Source organism: Zalophus californianus, chromosome 9, assembly GCF_009762305.2.
Source record: "Zalophus californianus isolate mZalCal1 chromosome 9, mZalCal1.pri.v2, whole genome shotgun sequence".
NCBI lineage: Eukaryota > Metazoa > Chordata > Mammalia > Carnivora > Otariidae > Zalophus > Zalophus californianus.
In genome coordinates, this window is record NC_045603.1 from 59144461 (window position 1) to 59172150 (window position 27690).

Consider the following 27690-nt stretch of genomic DNA (forward strand, 5'->3'; position numbering starts at 1 on the left):
TCAGGAAGATGTTTTTGCCAATTCTTTCAGATTTTCTACAAAGACAACGATGTCACCTGTGAACAAAGATAAAGTTATTCTTCCTTTTCATTCTGTATAATCTTTTATAGTAATTGGCTACAGGTGCCACAGCAAAATACCACAGACTGAGTTCATTAACCACCAATTTTTTTCTTCCAGTTCCAGAGACTAGAGGTCCATGATCAAGGTGTGAGGATTCTCTCTTTGGCTTACAGATGTCTGCCTCTGGTTTCCTCTTCACATGGTCGTCCCTCAGAGCACATGCACCTCCAGTGTCTCTCTGTGTGTCCCAATCTCTTCTTATAAAGACACTGGCCAGACTGTATTAAAATCCACTGTAGCAGCCTTGTTTTGAAGACTCTGTCTCCAACTATAGTCACGTACTGAGATCTAGGGGTTAGGGCTTCAACATATGAGCTGGGAAGACATAATTCAGCCCATAATACTTTTATTTCCTTTTTTGTCTATTGCATCACTTAAGATTTCCAAACAAATGCTGAAGAGATATGGTGAAGGGGGACATCCTTGCCTGATTCCTATCTTAGTGGAAAGCTTCAATTTCATCACCATTAAATTCAATCTTAGCTGTAGGTTTTTGTAGATATTCTTTTACAAGTTGAGGAAATGCCCCTTTATTCCTACTTTGCTAAGAGTTCCTTTATATTCCATCTGTTGGTACCATCACCAGAAACACGATACAAGTTCAAAAATGGTGAGACACACCTCCTTGGTGTACTCCCCTCATACTAATCAGTTAATCAGTTCTGTATTTAACATAAAATTTTCAAATCAGCCTTTTTTTTCACTTACATTGGTATACTTCAAGCCCACATCAATAACATGAACTGATATAGCAGTATACTGACTCCAATCTTATTCCTTTTAAATACATCTTCCACCTAGCCTTATGACTTTCCCTAATTGCCAGCACCTGTTCTCAGGCACACCACGACTTTGAAACCTATATGTTTCTCTTCGGCATAAACATCTATGGATTTGAATTGTCTGTGCAAGGATGTGATTCTCACACTAAGTGGTAAGCTCCCCAAAGAATAAGGTTATTTATATCTGAACCCACAATAAAACATACTAAAATTACCAAATAAATGAATATCCAGAGGCATAGATGAGTAAATTTTAGACCACACACTATTTTAATGACTAACTTGCTCCATAACTTTATTCAATATTTTTCACAATAATTAACACAGGGGAAAAAATGCATGAAAATCCAAACTGAGGGAATGATTGCCCAAAAATGTTTGCAGGTCTCTATCTACCACTTTGGTTCTTTATATTAAGATTTAGCAACTAGCAGTATCTCAGAACAACCTACAATACCTGACACATTTGATATAAAATTTTCCAAATTAATGTATATAGCAAAGATTACTTATTGTTTGTTTCTTATTATTTCTTCCTCTTGATAAAACACACATACCATACTTGATTCAAAATGAAAATTCTATTTAAAATGATAAAAAAAGTAGTTATTAAATTGGAAAATATTATTTTTTAAAAAAATAAGTTGCACATTGGGGCACCTTGGTGGCTCAGTCAGTTGAGCGTCTGACTCCTGGTTTCTGCTCAGGTCATGCTCTCATGGGTCATGAGATTGAGCCCCATTTCATGCTCCGTGCTCAGTGGGGAGTTTGAAATTCTCTCCCTCTGGCCCTGCCCATAATCTCTCTCTCACTCTCACTTTCTCTCTCTCTTTCAAATAAAAAAGAAGAAAGAAGTTGGGCATTATTGTCAATTATTAGTGATTGTGTATAGTGCTAGGAACAATTTTAAGACAAATGCCAGATAAAATATTGTTTATACAGTATAATAACATGTAAAAGTCAGGTTCTGCAGCAAGCCAGTAAAATAAATAGAAACCGATTCTGTGAAACAAAGTCGTATTTGAGATAGTGTGAGGTTCAGCTTGAAAAATGATCTAATATCCAGTACATCTCCAATATCCAGGACATTCAGGATTAACAGCATTCCAAGTAACTCACCTTGAAAAAGTTCCAATAATATTTTTTATGATGCTCAGGAGAATAATTTTCACTAATGGCCACAAGGAGTATGACAGAAATTGCCACAAAATCAATGGTAGAAAAGAAATAAAAATCAAGCGAGTGTATTTCTCTTCTCTAGAAGTTTCGTTAGAGCTTCTTTGACATCTTTGTTTCTCAGGAAGTAAATCAAAGGATTCAACATGGGAGTGACTAAGGTGTAACATAAGGAGGGTCAGAATTGGCATTTGTAGTAAAAAAATGTGGCTCCAGAATCCATGCATTCTTAATCACTGCAGATTACCACCTTTTATAATAAGCTGTTCTGGTTCCTTTACTCGATTTACTTCTATTTGTACTTCAGAGTTAAAGTTTCTTGCTCCCAAAATAAGTTCTCCCATCTTTAAACCTATGTTAAAACACGTCTGCATATATCATGCTCCAAAGGATAGTAGCTATTATCACCATATTTTAATATTCATATTGAGTATTAATAAGTTATTCCTTAAGATCAAAACTTCAACTTGTCCTCATACATGTCAGCACAATATTCTGTGTCTGGCAGATTGCGATTAATCAATATCTGTTATATACATATATGGTTGAATGACAATCGAGCATGCGAAATCAGAAAAACTTGAAGACTTTGAAATACTCAAATGGTTAGCATGGGTTTAGGTTTGAGTACAGGAACGTCCAGGGCTGCTTCTCACATTTACTAACTGGGACTTTGGACTAAGTGATTTATGTAATTTGCTTATATCCTCGATATAACCTACTTAAGGTATTTAAGTTATTGCTGTAACTTTGGCAAGTTACTATACCACTGTAAACTCACATAAACCGGGGATGAAAACACTATAACTCCCAAAGTTTTCTTGGGGGTACTTAGTGCATGTAAATAGTACCATTTCTGAAAGAATAAGCACTTGACAGATATTAACTATTATTATATTTATCATATCACAATGATGCCAATCATGCTAAGGTTCCCCAGAAGAACCATCCCATAAACAATCAGGAATAATAGGAAGAGGAGACTGTGGAGCTCTGGACAGACCCTGATGCCTACAAGAATGAAGTCAGTCACTTCTGAGTGATTGTCTCCTCCCTTGTCACCCATGGCAAATTTCTGCTTAAAGGTATAACAGAAAGTCAACAGATAAAGTTTCCACTATTTCTCTACTATCATATATAGTACTTTACATTAAAAAAGACCTTATAGTTGACAGAATACTATCAAGTTAAGTCCCATTAAGTTTACACACATAAGAAAATTAAAGATGAGAGATACTTGATGTGCCTAAGGTAACACAACTGGTTAAGGTAACACAACTGGTTAAGGTTCAAACTGGAATTTGAACTCAAGGTGAAATATTTTATATTCAAGTTTATTGTGAATTTCAACACAACAAAGTCTGATACGTCCTTATATCTCTCTATCTTGTCATACAGATGGTTTTCAAGATGTCATTTGTGATTTCAAAGTACTAAAGTCTAACACTTCATACTAAGAAAAAGACACTTCCTTAAATTTGATTTATCATTTTATATTCATTTTTTGTAATAATACTTTGCTACAACACAGTAAAAATAATTAATCTTGGAAAAGGAAGGTACAAGTTCTTTTCAAGATAATATGAACTTTCTAGCAAAAAGAGCTTTTACAACAACAAGTAAGTTACTAAAGAATTAATTGTCTTATTTGAGATCTTTAAAAATAAAATCAGACTTGAGAGCCTGGGTGGCTCAGTTGGTTAAGCCACTGCCTTCGGCTCGGGTTATGGTCCCGGAGTCCTGGGATCGGGTCCCGCATCCGGCTCCCTGCTCAGCGGGGAGTCTACTTCTCCCTCTGACCCTACACCCTCTTGTGCTCTCTCTCTCACTCTCTCTCTCACTCAAATAAATAAATAAAATAAAATCTTTAAAAAAAATCAGACAAACTTCTGGAAAAGTCTAATTTTATTTAAGTGCAAAACTGAAATGTGATTGATGCCTTTATAATTTTTATCCTGTAAAGATTGTTGATACTGTTTTTCTATGTATAAATCTGTCAAGAAATCCATGTCATCTCCAACTTCTACACTTGAGGAAAAAATTAGAAACTTCAAAGTGAGGAACAAATCAAAATGTAAAACGAATATATTAGAGAGCAAGTTTTATGAAACTTTGACCAAATGGTCAAAGCCCAGTAGTTTTAAAAACAAATTTTGATTTTCTAGAAGTATCTAAATTAACCTATTTGGTTTTGGGTGACCTGTTAAGCAACTAAGGCAACATTAGTTAATTTGAAATATTTTTGTTATTTTCCTATGAAACAACACACTCACTGTCAATTAAGGATGACCTCATACATCTTTTCTTCTTTGGTGGCATTTAAACCAAGTGTCATTTATGCTTTCAAGGAGAGGTATGGATGATAAAAACCAGCAAATAATCTACAAAATGTCTTTACTGAAACTAAAATGAGTGATACAATAGCAATCAAATTAGAGAGTATTCAGAGTTTCTCCTTGACTCTCTATCCTCCCTCAATTGTAAGAGGTTTACGTGTTTTTTGACTGTCTACAAAAATCCCTCAGATCCCAAAGCCTTCATGACTTTCTTTGCTTCCTTCATTTATTGCCTCTCCCCACAACTCTCTCAAAGAAAGACATGAAATTAATTCATATAGATTCAAATCAAGGGGAACAAATGACTAATGAGATATATTACTATTCTCAGTCTTCACTCTACTGCCCCACCACATATTGGAAATCCATTCAAGTAATTGTATAGTAATTTGTTTATTTTTTGTTTATTTTTTATTCTTTTTTTATTTTATTATGTTATGTTAATCACCATACATTACATCATTAGTTTTTGATGTAGTGTTCCATGATTCATCGTTTGCATATAACACCCAGTGCTCCATTCAATACATGCCCTCCTTAATACACATCACCAGGATAACCCATCTCCTACCCACCCCAGAACCCTCAGTTTGTTTCTCAGAGTCCATAGTCTCTCGTGTTTCATCTCCCCCTCTGATTTTGTATAGTAATTTGGTTTTATTAGGAGGTGGGGGGATGAATTAGGTTTACAGGTTAACACGCATGAGGATGATATTTTATTCTAGAACTAATAGAATGAAGCTATTTTTAGGCATAAAGCTGAACAGAGCAGTTTCAAGTGCCAGTCATCATTTGCTGGTTTGGAATGGGGAAAAAGAGGATAGTTGAAGAAAAGAGGAAGCCCTTTTAAGACATGCTAACATTTTTTCACTCATAACTCTTTTCTGCAAAGAGGCATAAGCTTAGTAGGCCTTGTCCTTTGGTCTTATTTAAAAAGGAGGAGGAGAAAAAAATCTTAAGTTCTTATACCAAATCAAATGTTACTTTTTTGAGACTATATCAATGAAAACAACACATTAGTATTTCAAGGATATACATTTTCATCTGTCTGATTATCCATTAATGTGTTTATTCAATGTTTTTGAGTACCTGTTCTGGACCAAACATTGTGCCTGGTGCTGAATATGAAGACCAAAAAGAACTGAAAGCTATACTAGCTTATGGCATGATATGATCCTGGATATGAAATTTTTTATTATAATATTATAACTGCATTTATTTAGTGCATCACTAAATGTCCAGTATTAAGCAAATAAATTCACTGCTAGCCTTTTAAAGAACATGTATTTTTAGAACTGTGGATAATAAAACTTTTAGTTATGAGATTCTGTGACCACAGCAACCTTAGAATAGGTAGGCTTTTGAAAGCAATCCTGACATTAAATGTTCCATATTATTATTCTGACCCTACTGTGTCACAATATTTGGTTCAGAAAATGTTGTCAGTGTACCTGTAAGGAAAAGGTGATAGATCTAACCTAGAGTAATAAAATACAGTAAAGTAATATTGTTTAGTGCTTTTATACAAAATTATAGAATATGGATGATGAAAGATTCACCTCTATTCATAAATGAATGATAAATAGTCAATATTAGGTATAAAATAATCAAAAGAGCAACGATGGAGGATTTTTATGATTGTAAAGTCTTCTAAGCAATGGAAAGGAGAGATAAATGGATAATAGAACATATATCACTAAGACTATGTTTTAAACATAGTTATCATATTCCCAGTCTGATTTAGTTATGGTCTTTCTTCAAGCAAGAGACTATAAATCACTGAGGTTATTTTTACCTGATAACCTTTAATATATGGCATTCCACATTCTGATACTCAAAAATTGCCTTTTAAGCATGTAGAAAATGTCTATGGCTATCTTATTGAGTGACTAAAATAGATATAATTGCTTTTTAATTATTCTTACCTGAACTTATATTTCTTTTCTATCTTGTGAACTAGTTCATGTGACTCTGCAGGGATTCAAATTCTTTTTCTTTAAGTCTGGGAAAGAAGATGTATTTTAAAAATAAAACTAACAATGACAATGCCAAAATTGAACATCTCAAACAATGTTTAATCCCCAATAAAATTACAACCTCCTTAAGCATGTCATGACCATGTTCTTTGTTAGTGGTATTGCCCATAGGTCCATAACTTCCTATTACCTGTTACTGAAGTTTGCTCTTTCTTTAATATAATTTTGTTTGAAAACCTGTTGTATCGATCTTCCTGAACACCAAGTGAGGATGATGGACTAGGAATCTTCCTCTTTAAGAATTACGGGTATTTCTCTACTAAAATTGAAATAAAAGCAAAAGAAGCTAAGAAATCAAACTGCATGAAAATCTCTGCCTCCATGCTAACATGTTTTGCAGGCCTTAGAATGAAGATGGGCACAAAATGGAGATTTAAGACCAGTAACAAGACTCCCCAGTCCCTGACGACCTACAAAAATAGCACCAGCCAGAATCCATGGTCGTCGAAGTTTTTTCCAATCCCATGAAAATATTTCAGAGAATTGCAGCATAAAGTTTTTAGAATAAAATTTTTGGAGGAAGAAGTCCCTCTGAGAGAGGACTGAAAATAAGTCAATTATAATTTTGTAACAAGGGCAAACTCCAGGGCCATCCCATGAGGACTATGTGAGGAGCAGTTGTTGAATACTCTTGGGACAATTACAAAGTTATTTTGGACAAGACTCCTTGTTAGAAAGTTTTTTTTTCTTTATATTAGACTACTGTTCGCTTCTCTGTAATGTCTACATGCCTGATTGTTGGCTTCTTTGAAACTTCTACCACCTTTCAGAGCCTCTACCCAAAAATTTGCTTTCTGAAGCAACACTGAACATCTTTATTTGATCCTCTAAATGACACCCTTTAAAAATTTAAAAAGACAGATGCACTATTGCCCCATAGTCTTCTCATTTCTGTATTCAATGTCCTTATTTTTTTTATTAAGATCTCCATTCAGGAGCAATTAAATGATTTCTATCTTGCCAGTATCTCTGCCAAACAATTCATTGCCAACCTTTGACATCAAGCTGTATATAATCCATCCCCTTGAAATATCATTCCCTAATTACTTGTGATTTACACTTCTTTAATGCATATAAGACTGAAAGTTTTTTTCACATGTTGCCTCTTAATAGTCTTGCAGTCAAAAGAAAGTCTTTTTCACATGTTGCCTCTTAATAATCTTGCAGGCAAAAGAACCTTTTGTTTTGTTTTGTTCTGTTTTGGCCTTATGCGAATTGCTCTTAAACCAGATGTTCTTGTTCTGTGGATTTTTCCTACACCTTCTATCTGTTCAAATATTTCTTCCCAGTTTCCACTACTTTATACTTAGCCTCTTACATTTTAGACTGTTGGCTTTAGCTTATATTACTATATTATTAAAATCAGTCCAACTATATTTAGGGACCCTCTGATATTAGAGAGTTCATATTTTTGGACATATGGAGGCTATATCCTATAGCCTTCTAAGTTTTCATTGACATAATTTTTGGGCAGAAATAATTCAGAATTGCTTGAGAAAGCCTCCCTACAGGTTTATGAAGATCTGTTAGTCAATATAAAAAAATGTATACTTGTTTAATCACTGTAAATCCAGCCTCTTTTTCACAAAGACTCTAAAATAGCTCATTAAAATAAAGATACATGACATATGACCTCACTGATATGAGGAATTCTTAATCTCAGGAAACAAACTGAGGGTTGCTGGAATGGTGGGGGTGGGAGGGACGGGGTGGCTGGGTGATAGACATTGGGGAGGGTATATGCTATGGTGAGTGCTGTGAATTGTGCAAGACTGTGGAATCACAGATCTGTACCTCTGAAACAAATAATGCAATATATGTTAAGAAAAAAAAGAAGAAGAAGAAGACAGCAGGAGGGGAAGAACGAAGGGGGTAAATCGGAGGGGGAGATGAACCATGAGAGACTATGGACTAAAAACCAACTGAGGGTTCTAGAGGGGAGGGGGGTGGGGGGATGGGTTAGCCTGGTGACGGATATTAAAGAGGGCACGTTCTGCGTGGAGCACGGGGTGTTATGCACAAACAATGAATCATGGAACACTACAACAAAAACTAATGATGTAATGTATGGTGATTAACCTAACAATAAAAAATTTAAAAAAAATAAAGGCAGAGAGGGAATTGAAAAAAGGAAAAAAATTCAAAAAATATATATACACATATATACATTCATATGGGTATATGTGTGTATAAACTGAATATATATATATCATACATCATGTATATGTGTATAGATCTCTCTCATTCTGTTTCTCTCTCTCTACACACACACACACACACACACACACACACAATGTGCATATGATAAAATCTGTGAGTTTTGTGTTAGATAATCCCAAGACCAAAATAATAAAATGAAACCCAATAAAAAAATAAATTAAATAAATAAATAAATATACGTGATATGGTAATCTTCTGAATATTACTTTACTCTGAGGGTTTCAACTCACTTTTCCTCATTCTGGACTCATCAAATATCTTTATAAAATCTAAGAAGAGGGGTGCCTGGATGGCTCAGTCAGTTGAGCATTGGACTCTTGATTTCAGCTCAGGTCATGATCTCAGGATCTTGGGATTGAGCCCCACATCAGGATCCGTGCTCAGCATGGAGTCTGCTTGTCCCTCTCCCTCTGCTCCTCTCCCTGTTTGCTCTCTCTCTCTCTCAAATAAATAAATAAATAAATAAATAAATAAAATCTTTTTAAAATCTAAGAAGATATCAGGGAAAATTATCAAACATATCCCAACTCATGTATACATAACTACAAAATTAATATGTAAAATAACCTTCTATGTATTAGTCATTAGTCATTTTGTCTATGTATTAGTCATTTTGTCTGTATTAGTCATTAGTCATGACCAAATTTTCATCTCAGACACCGCTAAGTGTAAGCTAAATTTTGTGGTCCTAATTCATAAAGCAGAGAATCCAGACAACTCGATGAGCTTTTCACAATCTAGGCCACTTATAAACTTCTTATAATCTGGCTCTATAACAGGTATTTCCAGCTTCAAGTCTCCTTCAATTTGTACCCAACTTATACTCTCCTACTGCCTGAATAGATCTTAGAGTTCCATGACTCCCTACTGTTATTCATGTTATTCCTGCCTATTTTATTGGCCTGAGTATCTTTCTTACCTCTTTATTTTCACTTCTGTACTGGAATTACTTAATAATACCATCGTCAATATACCTAAACTTTTACCATCATGTGTTCACTTACCACTATATCTTAAAATGCCACCTTAATATGAATTTCATTATACAGACTTTAAAACCCAGAGGCCTATCTAGATGTCCTATTAGCATTTCAAACAACATCATGCCCACCCCCCTTGCCCCCCATCCCCATTTAATCCTGATTTCATGGCATTGAGAAGCATGTGAAAGAGAGGAAGAAAAGCAAAGACTAATTGTTCCCCCCCCAGATAATGGATTTTCATCCATTTAAGGCATCATATTGACATGATGACCACTGAGAAAATCATGAAAAAAAATTTAGATTGCATAGAGTAAAACCAAGAAGTCATCCTGATGGCAATATCAGTGATGAGATAATAAACCTGTGCAAGAGATGAAAATATGTTACTCTCATGTGCTCACTCCCAGCTATCGAACACTCAGGCATAGCCCCCATTCTCTACTTCCCTCTCAACACACGGGCGTGTTTGCGCACATACACGCACACACACACACACACACACACACACACACACAGTCTGCATTAACTAATGGTGACAGCTTTTAATGGGCTCCTATCCTAGTTAGTAAATTACTGTAAGTAATAGCACAACATTTTCTATTATATAGGAAAATATTTTTAACCCAGTACTTAAAATAATCATCAAGTTCATCCTTTTAAAAAATTTGATTATCCAGATTTGGAACCCCTCACCTCAACTTGAATATGACTAAAATAAAACAGAAAACAAAGAAAAACAAACAAACAAAAAGTGCATAATTATCTTCTTCTCCTGAACATTCATATTATTTAAGTTTCCAGATTTGTCTTTCTAAAATGTTATTTTAATCATTTAAAATAATGATAAAAGAAATCCTTTCTTTTTGTTTTTGTTTTTTGGGTTTTTTAAAAAACTTTCATTTAAATTCCAGTTAGTTAACATAGAGTGTAATACTAGTTTCAGGTGTACAATACAGTGACTCAATACTTCCATACATCACCCAGTGCTCATCACTAGTGCCTCCTTAATCCTCATCACTTATTTCACCCATCCCCCCACCCACCTCCACTGCAGTAGCCATCCGTTTGTTCTCTACAGTTAGGGGTCTGTTTCTTAGTTTGCCACTAGCTCTTTTTTTTCCCCCCTTTGATCATTTGTTCTATTTCTTAAATTCCACATATGACTAATATCATATGGTATTTGTCCTGCTCTGATGGACTTATTTCACTTAGCTCCCTGCTTAGCGGGGAGTCTGCTTCTCCCTCTCCCTCTGCTCCTCCCCCCCAACTCATGCACTCTCTCTTTCTCTCTCACTCTCTCTCTCAAATAAAAAAAATTTTTAAAAACAAACAAACAAACATTGGTGACAGTGATCCCTATCTTGTTTCTGACGGTAAAGGAAAAGCTCTCAGTTTTTCTGCATTGAGGATGATATTAGCTGTGGGTCTTTCATATATGGCCTTTATGATGTTGATGTATGTTCCCTCTACCCCTACTTTGTTGAGAGTTTTTATCAAAAATGGATGCTAGGAGGCGGAGCAAGATGGCGGAGGAGTAGGAGACCTAGATTTCGTCTGGTCTCAGGAATTCAGCTGAATAGGGATCAAACCATTCTGAACACCTACGAACTCAACAGGAGATCGAACAGGAGAGTAGCAACAACTCTCTGAACAGAGAAGCGACCACTTACTGGAAGGTAGGACGTGCGGAGAAGTGAATCCGAGGCGATATTCGGGAGGATAGACGGCGGGGGAGGGGCCTCCGTCTGCCGCTTCTGGCAAGTGCTAGAGCCGCGGAGCACAAAATCGGACCTTTTAGAAGTTGGCTCGGCGGAGGGACGTCGCTGCAGTGGCTAAGCGGGGGCTGGAATCCTCCCGGGACAGTGTGGTCTCAGGACCCTTGGGGTCACAGAGAGACCGGGGGTGCCTGAGTGCGCCAAGGCTCCCAGGTATCGGAGCAGGGAAGCCGCCTGCAGATACGGAGCAGAGTCACGGGCTCTCAGCTCGGGGTTGCCATAAACTGTGATCTGCGGCCCAGTCGGGGCACGGCTCCCCCAGCAGGGACCCAACAAGCAGCAGATCCGGGGAGACTCCCCTTCCTTCCCGGGGAGGAGCGGTGCGGGAACGCACTGCAGGGATCTGCTGGGTTTGGAGACTCCGCGCGGGGTTGGGTGCCAGAGATAGCAACGCTCGATCACAGGCCGGGTGAGCACGGAGTGCGGCCGGAGACCGGGGACACGGAAGTGACTGCTTTTCTCTGGGGGCACACTGAGGAGCGGGGCCCCGAGTTCTCAGCTCCTCCGAGTGGAGATTGGGAGGCCACCATTTCTGCCCTGGTCCTCCAAAGCTGTACCGAGAGCTTGCAGGGAACAAAAGCTCCTGAGAGCAAACCGGAGCAGCTTCCTTAGCCCGGACCGACAAGGGCGGGGCAATTCCGCCTCCGGCAAAGACATTTGGAAACCACAGCAACAGGCCCCTCCCCCAGAAGATCAGCACAAACAGCCAGCAAGCCAAGACCAAGTTGATCGATCAAGGAGAATAGGAGAACTCCAGCGCTAGGGGAATACTGCACATAGATTCATGACTTTTTTTTTTTTTGCTTTTTTTTTTTTACCATGATTCATTATTTCATCAAAGTTAATTTTTGTTGACTGTTTTTTTTTTATTTTTCTTTTTCCCTTTTTCAACCAATATCTTATAAATCCCTTTTTAAAAAAAAAACATTTTTTATTTTTCATTTGTAGAGTCATATTTTATCCCTTCATAGTAGTTACCCTTATTTTTGGCATATATATATAAGTTGTTCTCTCTTTAAAATTTTGAGGTACAGTTTCTTCTAACAGATCAAAATATACCCTAAACCACTAGTGTATGGCTTTGTTCTAGTCTCCTGCCTGATCACATTCTCTCCCTTTTTTCTTTTTTTTTTAAATCTTCTTTCTTTTTTCAAACAACTTATCTTACCAAGTCCTTTTATAAAATCTTTTATAATTTTCATCTTTACAGTCATCTTCCATCCCTTCATTGTATCAACCCTTATTTTGTACATATATGTCTTTCTTCCTTTAAAATTTTAGGAGGCACTTTTTTCTAACAGACCAAAATACGCCCAAAATCTAGTGTGTGGCACTGATCTATGCACTAGCCTGATCATATTTGATCATATTCTGCCTTTTTTGTATTGTTTTGTTTTTGTTTTTATCTTTTTTTTTTCTTTTTCTCTTTCTTTTTTCTTTCTTTCCCTTTCTTTTCCCCTGGTTTCAGGTCTTTTCTGATTTGTATACAGTATATTTGCTGGGGACGCTGTAAACCTGTTAGCATTTTGTTCTCTCATTCATCTATTCTCCTCTGGACAAAATGACAAGACGAAAGAAATCACCTCAGCAAAAAGAACAAGAGGTAGTACCGTCAGCCAGGGATTTACTCAATACGGACATTAGTACGATGTCGGACCTAGAGTTCAGAATCATGACTTTAAAGATACTAGCTGGGCTTGAAAAAAGCGTGGAAGTTCTTAGAGAAACCCTTTCTGGAGAAATAAAAGAACTAAAATCTAACCAAATCGAAATCAAAAAGGCTATTGATGAGGTGCAATCAAAAATGGGGGCACTAAATGCTAGGATAAATGAGGCAGAAGAGATAATCAGCGATATAGAAGACCAAATGATGGAAAATAAAGAGGCTGAGAAAAAGAGAGAGAAACAACTACAGGATCACGAGGGCAGAATTCGAGAGATAAGTGATAGGATAAGACGAAACAACATTAGAATAATTGGGATCCCAGAAGAAGAAGAGAGAGAGAGAGGGGCAGAAGGTATATTGGAGCAAATTATAGCAGAGAACTTCCCTAATGTGAGGAAGGAAACAGGCATTAAAATCCAGGAGGCACAGAGAACCCCTCTCAAAATCAATAATAATAGGTCAACACCCCGACATCTAATAGTAAAACTTACGAGTCTCAGAGACAAAGAGAAAATCCTGAAAGCAGCTCGGGAGAAGAGATATGTAACCTACAATAGTAGAAACATTAGATTGGCAACAGACCTATCCACAGAGACCTGGCAGGCCAGAAAGGACTGGCAAGATATCTTCAGAGCACTAAACGAGAAAAATAATGCAGCCAAGAATACTATATCCAGCTAGGCTATCATTGAAAATAGAAGGAGAGATAAAAAGCTTCCAGAACAAACAAAAACTAAAGGAATTTGCAAACACGAAACCAGCCCTCCAAGAAATATTGAGAGGGGTCCTCTAAGCAAAGAGAGAACCTAAAAGCAGCAAAGAGCAGAAACGAACACAGACAACAGACAGTTAACAGTCACCTTACAGGTAATACAATGGCACTAAATTCATACCTTTCAATAGTTACCCTGAATGTAAATGGGCTCAATGCCCCAATCAAAAGACACAGGCTATCAGATTGGATTAAAAAACAAGACCCATCATATGCTGTCTGCAAGAGACTCATTTTAGACCCAAAGACACCCCCAGATTGAAAGTGAGGGGGTGGAAAACCATTTACCATGCTAATGGACACCAAAGAAAGCTGGGGTGGCAATCCTTATATCAGACAAACTAGATTTTAAAACAAAGACTGTAATAAGAGATGAGGAAGGACACTATATCCTACTGAAAGGGTCCATCCAACAAGAAGATCTAACAATTGTAAATATCTATGCCCCGAACATGGGAGCAGCCAATTATATAAGGCAATTAATAACAAAAGCAAAGAAACACATTGACAACAATACAATAATAGTGGGGGACTTTAACACCCCTCTGACTGAAATGGACAGATCATCTAAGCAAAAGATCAACAAGGATATAAAGACTTTAAGTGACACACTGGACCAAATGGACTTCACAGACATATTCAGAACATTCCATCCCAAAGCAAAGGAATACACATTCTTCTCTAGTGCCCATGGAACATTCTCCAGAATTGATCACATCCTAGGTCACAAATCAGGTCTCAATCGGTACCAAAAGATTGGGATCATTCCCTGCATATTTTCAGACCACAATGCTTTGAAACTAGAACTCAACCACAAGAGGAAAGTCGGAAAGAACTCAAATACATGGAGGCTAAAGAGCATCCTACTAAAGAATGAATGGGTCAACCAAGAAATTAAAGAAGAATTAAAAAAATTCATGGAAACCAAGGAAAATGAAAACACAACTGTTCAAAATCTTTGGGATACAGCAAAGGCAGTCCTGAGAGGAAAGTATATAGCAATACAAGCCTTTCTCAAGAAACAAGAAAGGTCTCAAATACACAACCTAACCCTACACCTAAAGGAGCTGGAGAAAGAACAGCAAATAAAGCCTAAACCCAGCAGGAGAAGAGAAATCATAAAGATCAGAGCAGAAATCAATGAACTAGAAACAAAAGAACAGTAGAACAGATCAACGAAACTAGGAGCTGGTTCTTTGAAAGAATTAACAAGATTGATAAACCCCTGGCCAGACTGATCAAAAAGAAAAGAGAAATGACCCAAATCAACAAAATCATGAATGAAAGAGGAGAGATCACAACCAACACCAAAGAAATACAAACAATTATAAGAACATATTATGAGCAACTCTATGCCAGCAAATTAGATAACCTGGAAGAAATGGGTGCATTCCTAGAGATGTATCAACTACCAAAATTGAACCAGGAAGAAATAGAAAACCTGAACAGACCTATAACCACTAAGGAAATTGAAACAGTCATCAAAAATCTCCCAAGAAACAAAAGCCCAGGGCCAGATGGCTTCCCAGGGGAATTCTATCAGACATTTAAAGAAGAATTAATACCTATTCTCCTGAAACTGTTCCAAAAAATAGAAATGGAAGGGAAACTTCCAAACTCATTTTATGAGGCCAGCATTACCTTGATCCCAAAACCAGACAAAGACCCCATCAAAAAGGAGAATTACAGACCAATATCCTTGATGAACATGGATGCAAAAATTCTCACCAAAATACTAGCCAACAGGATCCAACAGTACATTAAAAGGATTATTCACCACGACCAAGTGGGATTTATCCCTGGGCTGCAAGGCTGGTTCAACATCCGCAAATCAATCAACGTGATACAATACATTAACAAAAGAAAGAACAAGAATCATATGATCCTCTCAATAGATGCAGAAAAAGCATATGACAAAGTACAGCATCCTTTCTTGATCAAAACTCTTCAGAGTATAGGGATAGAGGATACATACCTCAATATCATAAAAGCCATCTATGAAAAACCTACAGCGAATATCATCCTCAATGGGGAAAGGCTGAGAGCTTTTCCCCTAAGGTCAGGAACGTGGCAGGGATGTCCACTCTCACCACTGCTATTCAACATAGTATTAGAAGTCCTAGCCACAGCAATCAGACAACAAAAAGAAATCAAAGGCATCCAAATCGGCAAAGAGGAAGTCAAACTCTCACTCTTTGCAGATGATATGATACTGTATGTGGAAAACCCAAAAGACTCCACCCCAAAACTGCTAGAACTCATACAGGAATTCAGTAAAGTAGCAGGATATAAAATCAATGCACAGAAATCAGTGGCATTCCTATACACCAACAACAAGACAGAAGAGAGACAAATCAAGGAGTCGATCCCATTTACAATTGCACCCAAAACCATTAGATACCTAGGAATAAATCTAACCAAAGAGGCAAAGGATCTGTACTCAGAAAACTATAAAATACTCATGAAAGAAAGTGAAGAAGACACAAAGAAATGGAAAAACGTTCCATGCTCATGGATTGGAAGAACAAACATTGTGAAGACGTCAATGCTACCTAGAGCAATCTACACATTCAATGCAATCCCCATCAAAATACCACCCACTTTTTTCAAAGAAATGGAACAAATAATCCTAAAATTTGTATGGAACCAGAAGAGACCCAGAATAGCCAGAGGAATACTGAAAAAGAAAAGCAAAGCTGGCGGCATCACAATTCCGGACTTCCAGCTCTATTACAAAGCTGTCATCATCAAGACAGTATGGTACTGGCACAAAAACAGACACATCGATCAATGGAACAGAATCGAGAGCCCAGAAATGGACCCTCAACTCTATGGTCAACTTATCTTTGACAAAGCAGGAAAGAATGTCCAATGGAAAAGAGACAGTCTCTTCAACAAATGGTGTTGGGAAAATTGGACAGCCACATGCAGAAGAATGAAACTGGACCATTTCCTTACACCACACACAAAAATAGACTCCAAATGGTTGAAAGACCTAAACGTGAGACAGGAGTCCATCGGAATCCTAAAGGAGAACACAGGTAGCAACCTTTTCGACCTTAGCCGCAGCAACTTCTTCCTAGAAACATCGCCAAAGGCACGGGAAGCCAGGGCAAAAATGAACTATTGGGATTTCATCAAGATAAAAAGCTTTTGCACAGCAAAAGAAACAGTCCACAAAACCAAAAGACAACCGACAGAATGGGAGAAAATATTTGCAAATGACGTATCAGATAAAGGGCTAGTATCCAAAATCTGTAAAGAACTTATCAAACTCAACACCCAAAGAACAAATAATCCAATCAAGAAATGGGCAGAAGACATGAACAGACATTTCTCCAAAGAAGACATCCAAATGGCCAACAGGCACATGAAAAAGTGCTCAACATCGCTCGGCATCAGGGAAATCCAAATCAAAACCTCAATGAGATACCACCTCACATCCGTCAGAATGGCTAAAATTAACAAGTCAGGGAACGACAGATGTTGGCGGGGATGTGGAGAAAGGGGAACCCTCCTACACTGTTGGTGGGAATGCAAGCTGGTGCAACCCCTCTGGAAAACAGTATGGAGGTTCCTCAAACAGTTGAAATTAGAGCTACCGTTCGATCCAGCAATTGCACTACTGGGTATTTACCCCAAAGATACAAATGTAGGGACCCGAAGGGGTACGTGTACCCCAATGTTTATAGCAGCAATGTCCACCATAGCCAAACGGTGGAAAGAGCCAAGATGTCCATCGACAGATGAATGGATAAAGAAGAGGTGGTATATATACACAATGGAATATTATGCAGCCATCAAAAGGAATGAGATCTTGCCATTTGCAACGATGTGGATGGAACTGGAGGGTGTTATGCTGAGTGAAATAAGTCAATCAGAGAAAGACATGTATCACATGACCTCACTGATATGAGGAATTCTTAATCTCAGGAAACAAACTGAGTGTTACTGGAGTGGTTGGGGGTGGGAGGGATGGGGTGGCTGGGTGATAGACATTGGGGAGGGTATGTGCTACGGTGAGCACTGTGAATTGCGCAAGACTGTTGAATCACAGTTCTGTACTTCTGAAACAAATAACGCAACACATTTTAAGAAAAAGGAAAAAGAAGAAGATAACAGGAGAGGAAGAAAAGGGGAGTATGTCAGAGGGGGAGACGAACCATGAGAGATGATGGACTCTGAAAAACAAACTGAGGGTTCTAGAGAGGAGGGGGGTAGGGGGATGGGTTAGCCTGGTGATGGGTATTGAGGAGGGCACGTTCTGCATGGAGCACTGGGTGTTATGAACAAACAATGAATCATGGAACACTGCACCAAAAACTAATGATGTAATATATGGTGATTAACATAACAATAAAAAATTTTAAAAAAATGGATGCTATACTTTATCAAGTACTTTTTCTGCGTCTATTGATATGGTTCTTATCCTTTCTTTTATTAATGTGTTGTATCACATTGATTGATTTGAAAATATTGAACCTCCTTTGCAGCCCAGGAATAAATCCCACTTGATCGTGGTGAATAATTCTTTTAATGTACTGTTGGATTTGATTTGCTAGTATCTTGTTGAGAATTTCTAGGAATTTATCCATTTCTTCCAGATTGCCCAATTTGTTGGCATATAAATGCTCATAATATTCTCTTATAATTATTTGTATTTCTGTGGTGTTGGTTGTGATCTCTCCTCTCTTATTCATAATTTTATTTATTTGGGACTTTTTTCTTTTTGATAAGTCTGGCTAAGGGTTTATCAATTTTATTAATTCTTTCAAAGAACCAGCTCCTAGTTTCTTTGATCTGTTCTACTGGGTTTTTTGTTTGTTTGTTTCTGTATCATTTATTTCTGTTCAGATTTTTATTATTTCCCTTCTTCTGCTGGCTTTAGGCTTTATTTGCTGTTCCTTTTTTAGCTCCTTCAGGTATAAGGTTAGGTTGTGTCATTCAGACTTTTCTTGCTTCTTGAGGCAAGCCTGTATTGCTTTATATAAACTCCCCTCTTAAGACTGCCTTTGCTGCATCCCAAAGGTTTTGGACCGTTGTGTTTTCATTTTCATTTGTTTCCATTTATTTTTCTATTTCTTCTTTAATTTCCTGGCTAGCCCGTTCATTCTTTAATAGGATATTCTTTAACCTCCATGTTTTTTGTGATCTTTCCAAATTTTTTTGTGTGTGCTTGACCTCAAGTTTCATACTGTGGCCTGAAAATATGCATAGTGTGATCTCAATCTTTTTATATTTGTTGAAGCCTGAACTGTGATCCAGTATGTGATCTATTCTGGAGAATGTTTCATGTGCACTCCAAAAGAATGTGTATTCTGCTTCTTTAGGATGGATTGTTCTGAATGTATCTGTTAAGTCCATCTGGTCCAGCATATCATTCAAAGCTATTATTTCCTTATTGATATTCTGTTTAGATGATCTGTCCATCCATTGGTGTAGGTGGGATGTTAAAGTCCTCTACTATTATTGTATTATTATCAATGAGTTCCTTTATGTTTGTTATGAATTGTTTCATATATTTGGGTGCTCCCAAGTTGGGGGCATATATATTTACAATTGTTAGATCTTCTTGTTGGATAGACCCCTCATATGGTGCCCTTCTTAATGTCTTGTTACAGTCTTTGGTTTAAAATCAGGCATATTACTTATATCTGTTTTGATTAGATCCCATAACCTTTTCTTGTACTTTCTTTTGGGATAAATTTCTCCATTTTAGCATTTTTGTCTAGGTCTCTGTCTTCTTCTTTGTGTTAGGAAAGCCTGCTATTTCCTGCTCCTGAGAGTAACGGGTTTATGAAGAAGAAGTCATATAATGTCCAGGCCCTGGAACTTCAAGAAGTGTTTCTTTTCTTTTTTTTTTTAAGATTTTATTTATTTATTTGACTGAAAAAGAGACAGTAGAGAGGGAACACAAGCAGGGGGAGTGGGAGAGGGAGAAGCAGGCTTCCCGCTGAGTGGGGAGCCCAATGCAGGACTCAATTCCAGGACCCTGGGATCATGACCTGAGCCAAAGGCAGATGCTTAAAGACTGAGCCACCCAGGCGCCCCTTCAGGAAGTGTTTCTGGTGTGTGCTGTGTGCACTCTGCTGTGTTTTGGCTGCTCTCAGGTCAGTCCTCTACAGGGTTTCTCCTTACCTGCAGTGGGGTGTTTGGACCTTGCCCACTATGTAACAAGTTTTAACTAAGTATGTTTTGGTCTGCTTATTAAAAGAGGCTAGATCCTATTTCCCCCAGAGCTGAAGGTTTGCAGCACTCCATGGTCAGTAGACTTGGTGGGTGTGGGGGGTTTGTGCTGGTCTTCTGGGGGAGGGCCCACTGCTACTCTGACTCTCAGGTACACTTGCCCTGGTTCAGAAGCACCTGAGGGTGGGCTTAGTGTAAGTGGCCTATTCCTCCACTGTGGGTGCTGAGCTGTTCAATAAAGAGGTCCATGCTGTTCTTGCTGAAGGGGGGTTGGGTTGGGGGTTGGGGAATAGCATCAGCCAACTCTCTCTCTCTCTCATCCCTGGAGAGGGGAGTTCACACCATCACTGTTCAGGAAGCCCTAATAGAAGAGTGAGCAATCTCCCCTCATGTGTCCCAGGCTTCCCTCAGGTCCCTGCCTTCACCCTATGTCTGAGCCATCTGTCCACCTGGCATCACAGTGCTCCTGTGTTTTATCTCAGGCTCACCAGCTGGGTTTCAAAACTCCAAATTTAGGGACCAGGTGCACCACAGACATGTGCTGATCCTCTGGGAGAGGGTCTCCCCCCACAGTGACTGCTGCTGGTTTGTCCCAGAAGGGCAGTCACACAAAGGTGCAGGGGCTTGGAGTTCGTGGTTAAGTGCAACAAAAATCCAGTGTCCAGGTTAACCCCTCAGGATCTCTGCTCCTATGCTAATGAACTGGGCAGCTCAGTGGCGCCCACTGGCTCTTTTGTCCCCTGAGAAGCAGTGCCACCTCTCCCAAATGCACTCCAAGAAGGGGAACTGTCTCTCCCAGTGTGACCCAGGGCATCCTCAGACCACAGTGTCCACTCCCAGGCCTCTCCTTCTTTCTGCACAGGAGTGCCACAGAACCCACCTAGCAATGGTGCAGATTTCTAAAACTTAAGTCTTTGAGCTCTGCTGCTTGTAAAAACTTGCAATAATTAGACCCTCTTGTTTTCCCCATCAATGGTTCTGGGGAAGTGTTTTTGTTGTGCAATGCCCTGCGCTCTGTTTTCTCTCTCCCTCCCACACCCAACCCCTCTCTCCATGATCAGGGTTCCTTCCCCTCAGCAGCACAGTGATTCTTCTCTCCCCCAAAATCCCATCTCCACATCTCCTACCTTCAATGATGTGGCCTCTTTTCTCCCTCACATTGTACAGTTTGTTCTCTCAGTCCTCGGATCAATTTCTTGGGTTTTCAGAATGATTTGATATTTATCTATCATTCTACTCTGTTTCTGTGAATTTGGCTTTTTAAAATTCCACATATAAATGAAATCGTACAATATGTGTCTTTCTCAGTCTGACTTATTTCACTTAGCTAGACTTATTTCACTACACTAGAAATAGAGTAGAATTATTGTGCCAGGGGCTGAGAGGAGGAAGAAATGGTTGAGGGTGGTCAAAGGGTACAAACTTCTGGTTATGAGTAAGTTCTGGGGGCCTCCAATACCGTATGCTGCCTATAATTAACAGTACTATACTGTATACCTGAAAGATGCTAAGAGAATAGATCTTAAATGTCCTCACCACCAAAAAAAAAAAAAAATTAAGTAACTATGTGAGGTGATGGATTTATTAACTATTTTTATTGTGGTAATCATTTCATAATGTATACATATATCAAATCATCATTTGGTACACCTTAAATGTATACAGTGTTATACATCAAACACATCTCAACAACACTGGAAAACAATGATAACAATAAAAGCTAATATTTAGATATTATGATAGAAAGTCAACATATCTTATGTAGCATTAAAATGCACACATGTAGTCATAATGAAATGAGGAAATGCTCATGAAATTTTTGTTTGTTTAAATGGAGTTGAATAATGGAGATTTTGTGTCTGGCAAATTTCTGAGATCATTGAAAAAGTAACAAACTATTCCTTGCCTCTGATATGTAAAATTCTTCTGAGCATTATCTCAATCATTAAAATGTGCTGTCAGTCAGAGGTGACTTTCTAATTAACTTGACTGTCATTGCACTTCACTCTGCCCATTTTCAGGGGGAGTACGATTGGTACCTGTTACTCTGAGTGGCTGCTTTGAGGGATCATTCCTTCAGTTAACATACTGCATGGCCTTGGAGAGAGACTCTGGGCTGTCAGTTCAGATGAATTCATCAAATACTCCTTTCAGAGCTTTTGTGGGTGTCAGTGACATGATGAAGTCAAATCCACGCTGTGCAATTGCATAGTGGCAAACATGAAATGTACTGTAAAAACTCAATACAATTTAAATAAAATCTCTATATTAGGGGAAAAAATGGTAAAAGCCCTCATCCACCCAAAGGTTGGATGTTGCTATGGTGTAAAAATCAAAGTCATCTTAAAATTATTTACATTAATAAAAAATTTAAAAACTTAGAATGGAGGACTCATGCAGGCCACAGCCAAAGCACAGTCCATGCAGGTGGGGCACAGGGTTTCCCAAGAAGACAAACAGGGTGTAGTTGGAGCCTGCAGGGTGCACTGTGTGGCTTAGGAGTGTGGGGCAGAAGTGCAGGTCCTGATGGAGGAGCAGGCAGAGGAAGGACTAGGTTGCACCGAGCATCGGGAGTGTCTGGGAGAATGGTGGATTCAGGCTTGAGAAGCAGCTGCCCGGACCCAGTCTTCCTAGATGAAGCCTGATCTCGGGCAGGATCTCACAGTTGGTGGTGGAACTGGATGGGCAGGGGTGCTGGGATCAGAAACACGTGGGTGTCCTAGGTGCCAAAGGCCCCTAGTCCCAGGTCATCCATAAGGAGTCTGGCTCAGGTCATCTACCAAGCAAGCCCCAATCCTCATGTATACCTCTCCACCAACTCAGAATCACAGGCATCAATCCCTCTCCCCCATGGCTCCAGTAGATGTGGGAAAAGGGCTCTGGCCAAAGGCTGTGCAGCTGAGGGACCTCACAAGGTCAGAAGGAGGGAATGAACTGTGCATGTTTGGGCCACAAATCTATAGCATTCCAGAAGGCCCAAAGCACCAGGAAAACAACTAAGTGGCTTCTGGTGTAGAATCCTGGGGCCCAATCAGATTTCTGCCAAGGCCCAAGCCACAGGAACCAGAAAGCACCCAATCATTGGAGACCTCTAGGCCAGCAGATCACACACCTGCAGGCAAAGGAAACAAAAAAATTGCAGGTGGGTGGCTAGTGGTAATAATAAGTGATGCCACTCCCATTTTCATACAATGATTCCTTGACCCATGAACCCTGGCTGTGGAAGAAACAGCAGCATTCATTGGATGCTGATTCAGAGCATATACAGCCTTCTGGAGAACCTTGCCTTAGCCCTGCAAGGTTCACTTAGCTGGTGATCAATAACTAGGTCTTCAAAAGGCCATTCCATCATTTTAATAGAACAGCTGCTATAGGATGGTGGGAAGCATAGTAAGAACAGAGAATTCCATGAGTATGGGCATATTGCTGCCTTCTTTTTGCTATGAAGTGAGTTCACTAATCAGAAGCAATGCTGTATGTAATACCATGATGGTGGACAAGGTATTTTCTTTCTCCATGAATGGTAGTGTGGGCAGAAGCTTTACACCAGGGAAGATGAATTCATATCTAAAATGTCTATTCCAGTTGGAACAAAACTCTGCCCTTTCTTTGACAGAAGCAGTCCTTTGTTGCCACCAACCTGCTAATAGGTAGCTGGCTGATCACCTCAGGGAAAGGGACCACACTGGGACTCAGTCTTACTCTCTGCTGCTGGTTGATTAAGCATTCAGCAGTGGCCCTATCAGATCAGACTTGGTGAGTGGAGGTCAATGTTGCTGAGCCCATGCATAACCTCCATCCCTGCCGCCATGCCCACTTTGTTCTGAGATCACTGGGCAATGACAGGGGTGTCTAGGGAAAGATGCTGACTGGTATCCACAGAAAGGGTCATCCTATCTACTTGATTATTAAAATCTCCTCTGCTGAGGTCATCCTTTGGTGAACATTCACATGGGACACAAGTATCTTCACATTTTTTGCCCATTCAGAGAGGTCTATCCACATACCTCTTCCCAAAACTTTGTGTCACAAATTTTCCAATTATGTTCCTTCTAAGTGCTAAACCATTTAGAGAAACCATTGGACACAGCCAGTGAATCTGTATTATAACTGCATCTCTTGGCCATTTCTCCTTCTAAGCAAAGTGAGCAAACAAAGGCACTATTTGAAGTTCTGTCCACTGGGAAGATTTTTCTTCACTCTTGTCCTTCAGGAATGTCCCAGAAAGGGTCTTTAGTACTACAACCATCCACTTTCAGGTGTCCTGCATATCATACAGAAACATCTGTAAAGCAGGCCCAAGACTTCTTTTCCTTTGCCAGTTGATCAGAGAGAACTCTTCATGAAGACAGAGGTGCAGGCTGGAAGAGGAAGGCAGGGTAGCAGGAGTGGGGAACATGGCTGTTTGGCCACTTTTTCAGGTTACTTTCTTGTGCCTCAGGGTCTGCTTGATCCTGATCACATATATAGCACCTCCATTTGATGATGGAGTCCTGCTGTGTACACCCAACGTTATGGCTTCTTGGGTCAAGTCAAACCCCAGGTTCATGATTGGCAACTGAGATTGCATGGTAACTTGGGGGTTTATGGTCAAATGTTTAGTCTTTACTGAGGTCTAGTAACAGACTATTTCTCAAAAGGAGAGAAGTTATTTGCAGAATATGGCAGGACTTTACTTCAAAATCCTAAAGGCCTATCCTGTGACTCATCTATAGGGGCCTGCCAAAGGCTCCAAACAGATTCTCTATCTGCCATTAACATTTCAAGCACCATTGGATCTGCTGGATCATGTGGTCCAAGTGGCAGAGCTGTCAGCACAAGCAGCCTGGACCTATTTCCAAGCTTTTTCTTATTTTGTGTCCCATCCAAACTAGCAGTTTTTCAGGTTACTCCATAAATGGACCAGGGTAACAAACGCAGTGAGGAATAAATTGTCTCCAAAATTCCAAAACACCATGAGGTGTTGTGCCTCTTTTTTGGTTTTAAGAGGAGCCAGATGGAGCAACTTATCCTTCACCTTAGAAGGGCTATCTTGATATGCCCCACACCCTAGAAATTTCACTGAGGTAGAAGGCCCCTGAATTTTAGTTGGATTTATTTCCTACCCTCTGCCATGCAAATGTTTTACCAATAAGTCTAAACTGGCTGCTGCTTCTTTCTCACTACATCCAATCAGCTTAGTGTTATCAATGTAATGGAACAGTGATATCTTATGGAAAGGAAAGATCAAGATCCCTGCAAACTGAATTATGACAAGGGACTGGAATTGATATACCCTTGAGGTAGGACAGAGTATTAAACCTGTATTGCTGGCCTTTTTAGTTGAAAGCAACTGTTTCCTGTGATCTTTACTAAAAGGTATCAAGGAAAAGCACTTGACCTACCTGGATTTTTTTTAAATAAGCTTATTACATGGTCCAGGCTCTGCTGCTTGGCTCTTCTAGTCTAGTAGGTCCAATAAAGCTACAACTTTTTATAGCAGATCAATATGCCTGGTGGACCCATGATATGCCCCAAAAAGATTTCAAATAGAAAGAACCTTACATTTTGAAGCAAAGATTTTTGCCCTCAAAAATCAAGTACTGGTTTGAGAAAAAGTCTGGTGGGCTCTAGTGGAGTCTGAATGCCTGCTCATAAAGCACCAGGCAACCCTGGAACCTGAGCTGTTCACCTAAAACCAGGCATTTTAAGCTGAACTTCAAAATGGATATGTCCAGAAGTACTCCTTCATTATACTTTTTTTAATTTTAAGTGAGACTGGAAACTAAGTCTAAAATCATAAGTAGTTTTTATTAGCAAGCTAGTCAGAGTCCCAGCCTACCTGCTTGGCCCAATTGGTTGGCCCTTCCTTAACACGTATCAATGAGCTTGTTGAGAAAAATTGAGGAAAAAAAATATCAAACTTGCTTTCAATGACTTTGTCTTCTCAAGTACTTGACTACTCAGAAAAAGAAACAGCTTTATAAAATGTTACTATTTTTTGAAGGTTTTATTCATCTTCACCAGGAGACAAATCATTATAAGATTAGCAAACTATTATCAATAGCACTTTCTCTAATAAGACCTTCTACATTCTGACCTCAACACCCTACCAAAGTAATTTTTGGCCTACCATCTCAATAGGTCCAGAGGAAAAAAAAGTTACAATTACATCCTCTTTTACCCACTAGCATAAAGTTATACCTACAAAGAGTGAGGTGTATATTTTTTGTGGATAGAATGGCTGCAAATTTTATTGATGCTGAAGATTTAACACTGCTCATAAGGTAGAGTAAATGGTGGATTGCTACTTCTCCTTCCACAAAAGTAATTCATTGTGGGATGGTCAACTTAGAGGATCCTTAAGTGACTCAAGCTTGATCCCACATTAAAAACAAATCAGGGGTGCCTGGGTGGCTCAGTTGGTTAAGCCACTGCTTTCGGCTCAGGTCATGATCCTGGAGTCCCTGGATCGAGTCCCACATCCGGCTCCCTGCTCAGCAGGGAGTCTGCTTCTCCCTCTGACCCTCTTCCCTCTCATGCTATCTCTCATTCTCTCTCTCAAATAAATGAATAAAATCTTTAAAAAATAAAATAAAATAAATAAATAAATAAAAACAAAAAATAAAAACAAATCAGACTGAAACAATGGAAGGGTACATTAATGAGGAAATTACAGGAAAGTAGAATTAGTATAAAGATTTTTTTCTTCCAAAGGACTTTTCCCAATGCTTGTTTGACATCCTTGTTTCTTAGAGAGTAGATTAGAGGTTTTAACATGGGTGTGACCAATATGTAAAATACTGAAGCCACTTTACGAAGTTCAGGATTGCTTGGAGGTGTGAGATACGCAAAGGAAACAGACCCATAGTGCAAACTTACCACTCCCAAATGGGAGCTGCAGGTGGAGGAGGCTTTCTTTCTCCCTTCACTGGAGGGAATCTTCAAGACTATGATCACAATGTACATAAGACACTACAGTAACAACTATTGTAGGCAAAATAATGAAGGCAGCCAAACTGAGAGATACCATCTCATTGACAGATTGGAATAGGAATTCTTCTCAATGATTTTAGACTTAGTTTCCAGTCTCACTTAAAATTAAGAATCACAGTAGAAGTGATCAATGACTCGGGAAGCACAGAAAGACACTGAGAATGTTATGCTGACTTGGAGGATGGAACTGAGCCAGCCACAAAGATAGGAACCAGCCACCAGTGGAGTGCAAAGGCATCTTAACATGTGGACACTATAAAGAAGAGGACTGCAGATGGCGATGAAGCGGTCATAGGCCATGGCTGCCAGAAGAAAAGCCTCTGTAACCATGAAAAATGCATAAAGAAACAGCTGAGCCACACAACCTACAAAGGAGATAGCCTTTTTCTCAGACAGGAAGTTGATGATGGCTTTGGGGGCAGTAAGAGTGGAGTAGGAGAGATCAATGAAGGAAAGGTTGCCTAGAAAGAAATACATTGGTGTGTTCAGCTGGGAGTCAGTCACAGTGATTGCCATCATACTAATGTTCCCCAAAAGGACCATGCCATAGACCAGCAGGAAGAGGAGGAAGAGGAGAATGTGGAGCTCTGAACCGACGCTGCAGCCTACAAGAATGAAGTCAGTTACATCTGAGTGGTTGCCTGCTCCCTTGTTGCTCAT

General features: G+C 39.1%; 1 pseudogene; it reads right to left on the minus strand.

The window, feature by feature from the left end:
* On the minus strand, positions 1–27690 carry LOC113922352 (annotated as a pseudogene).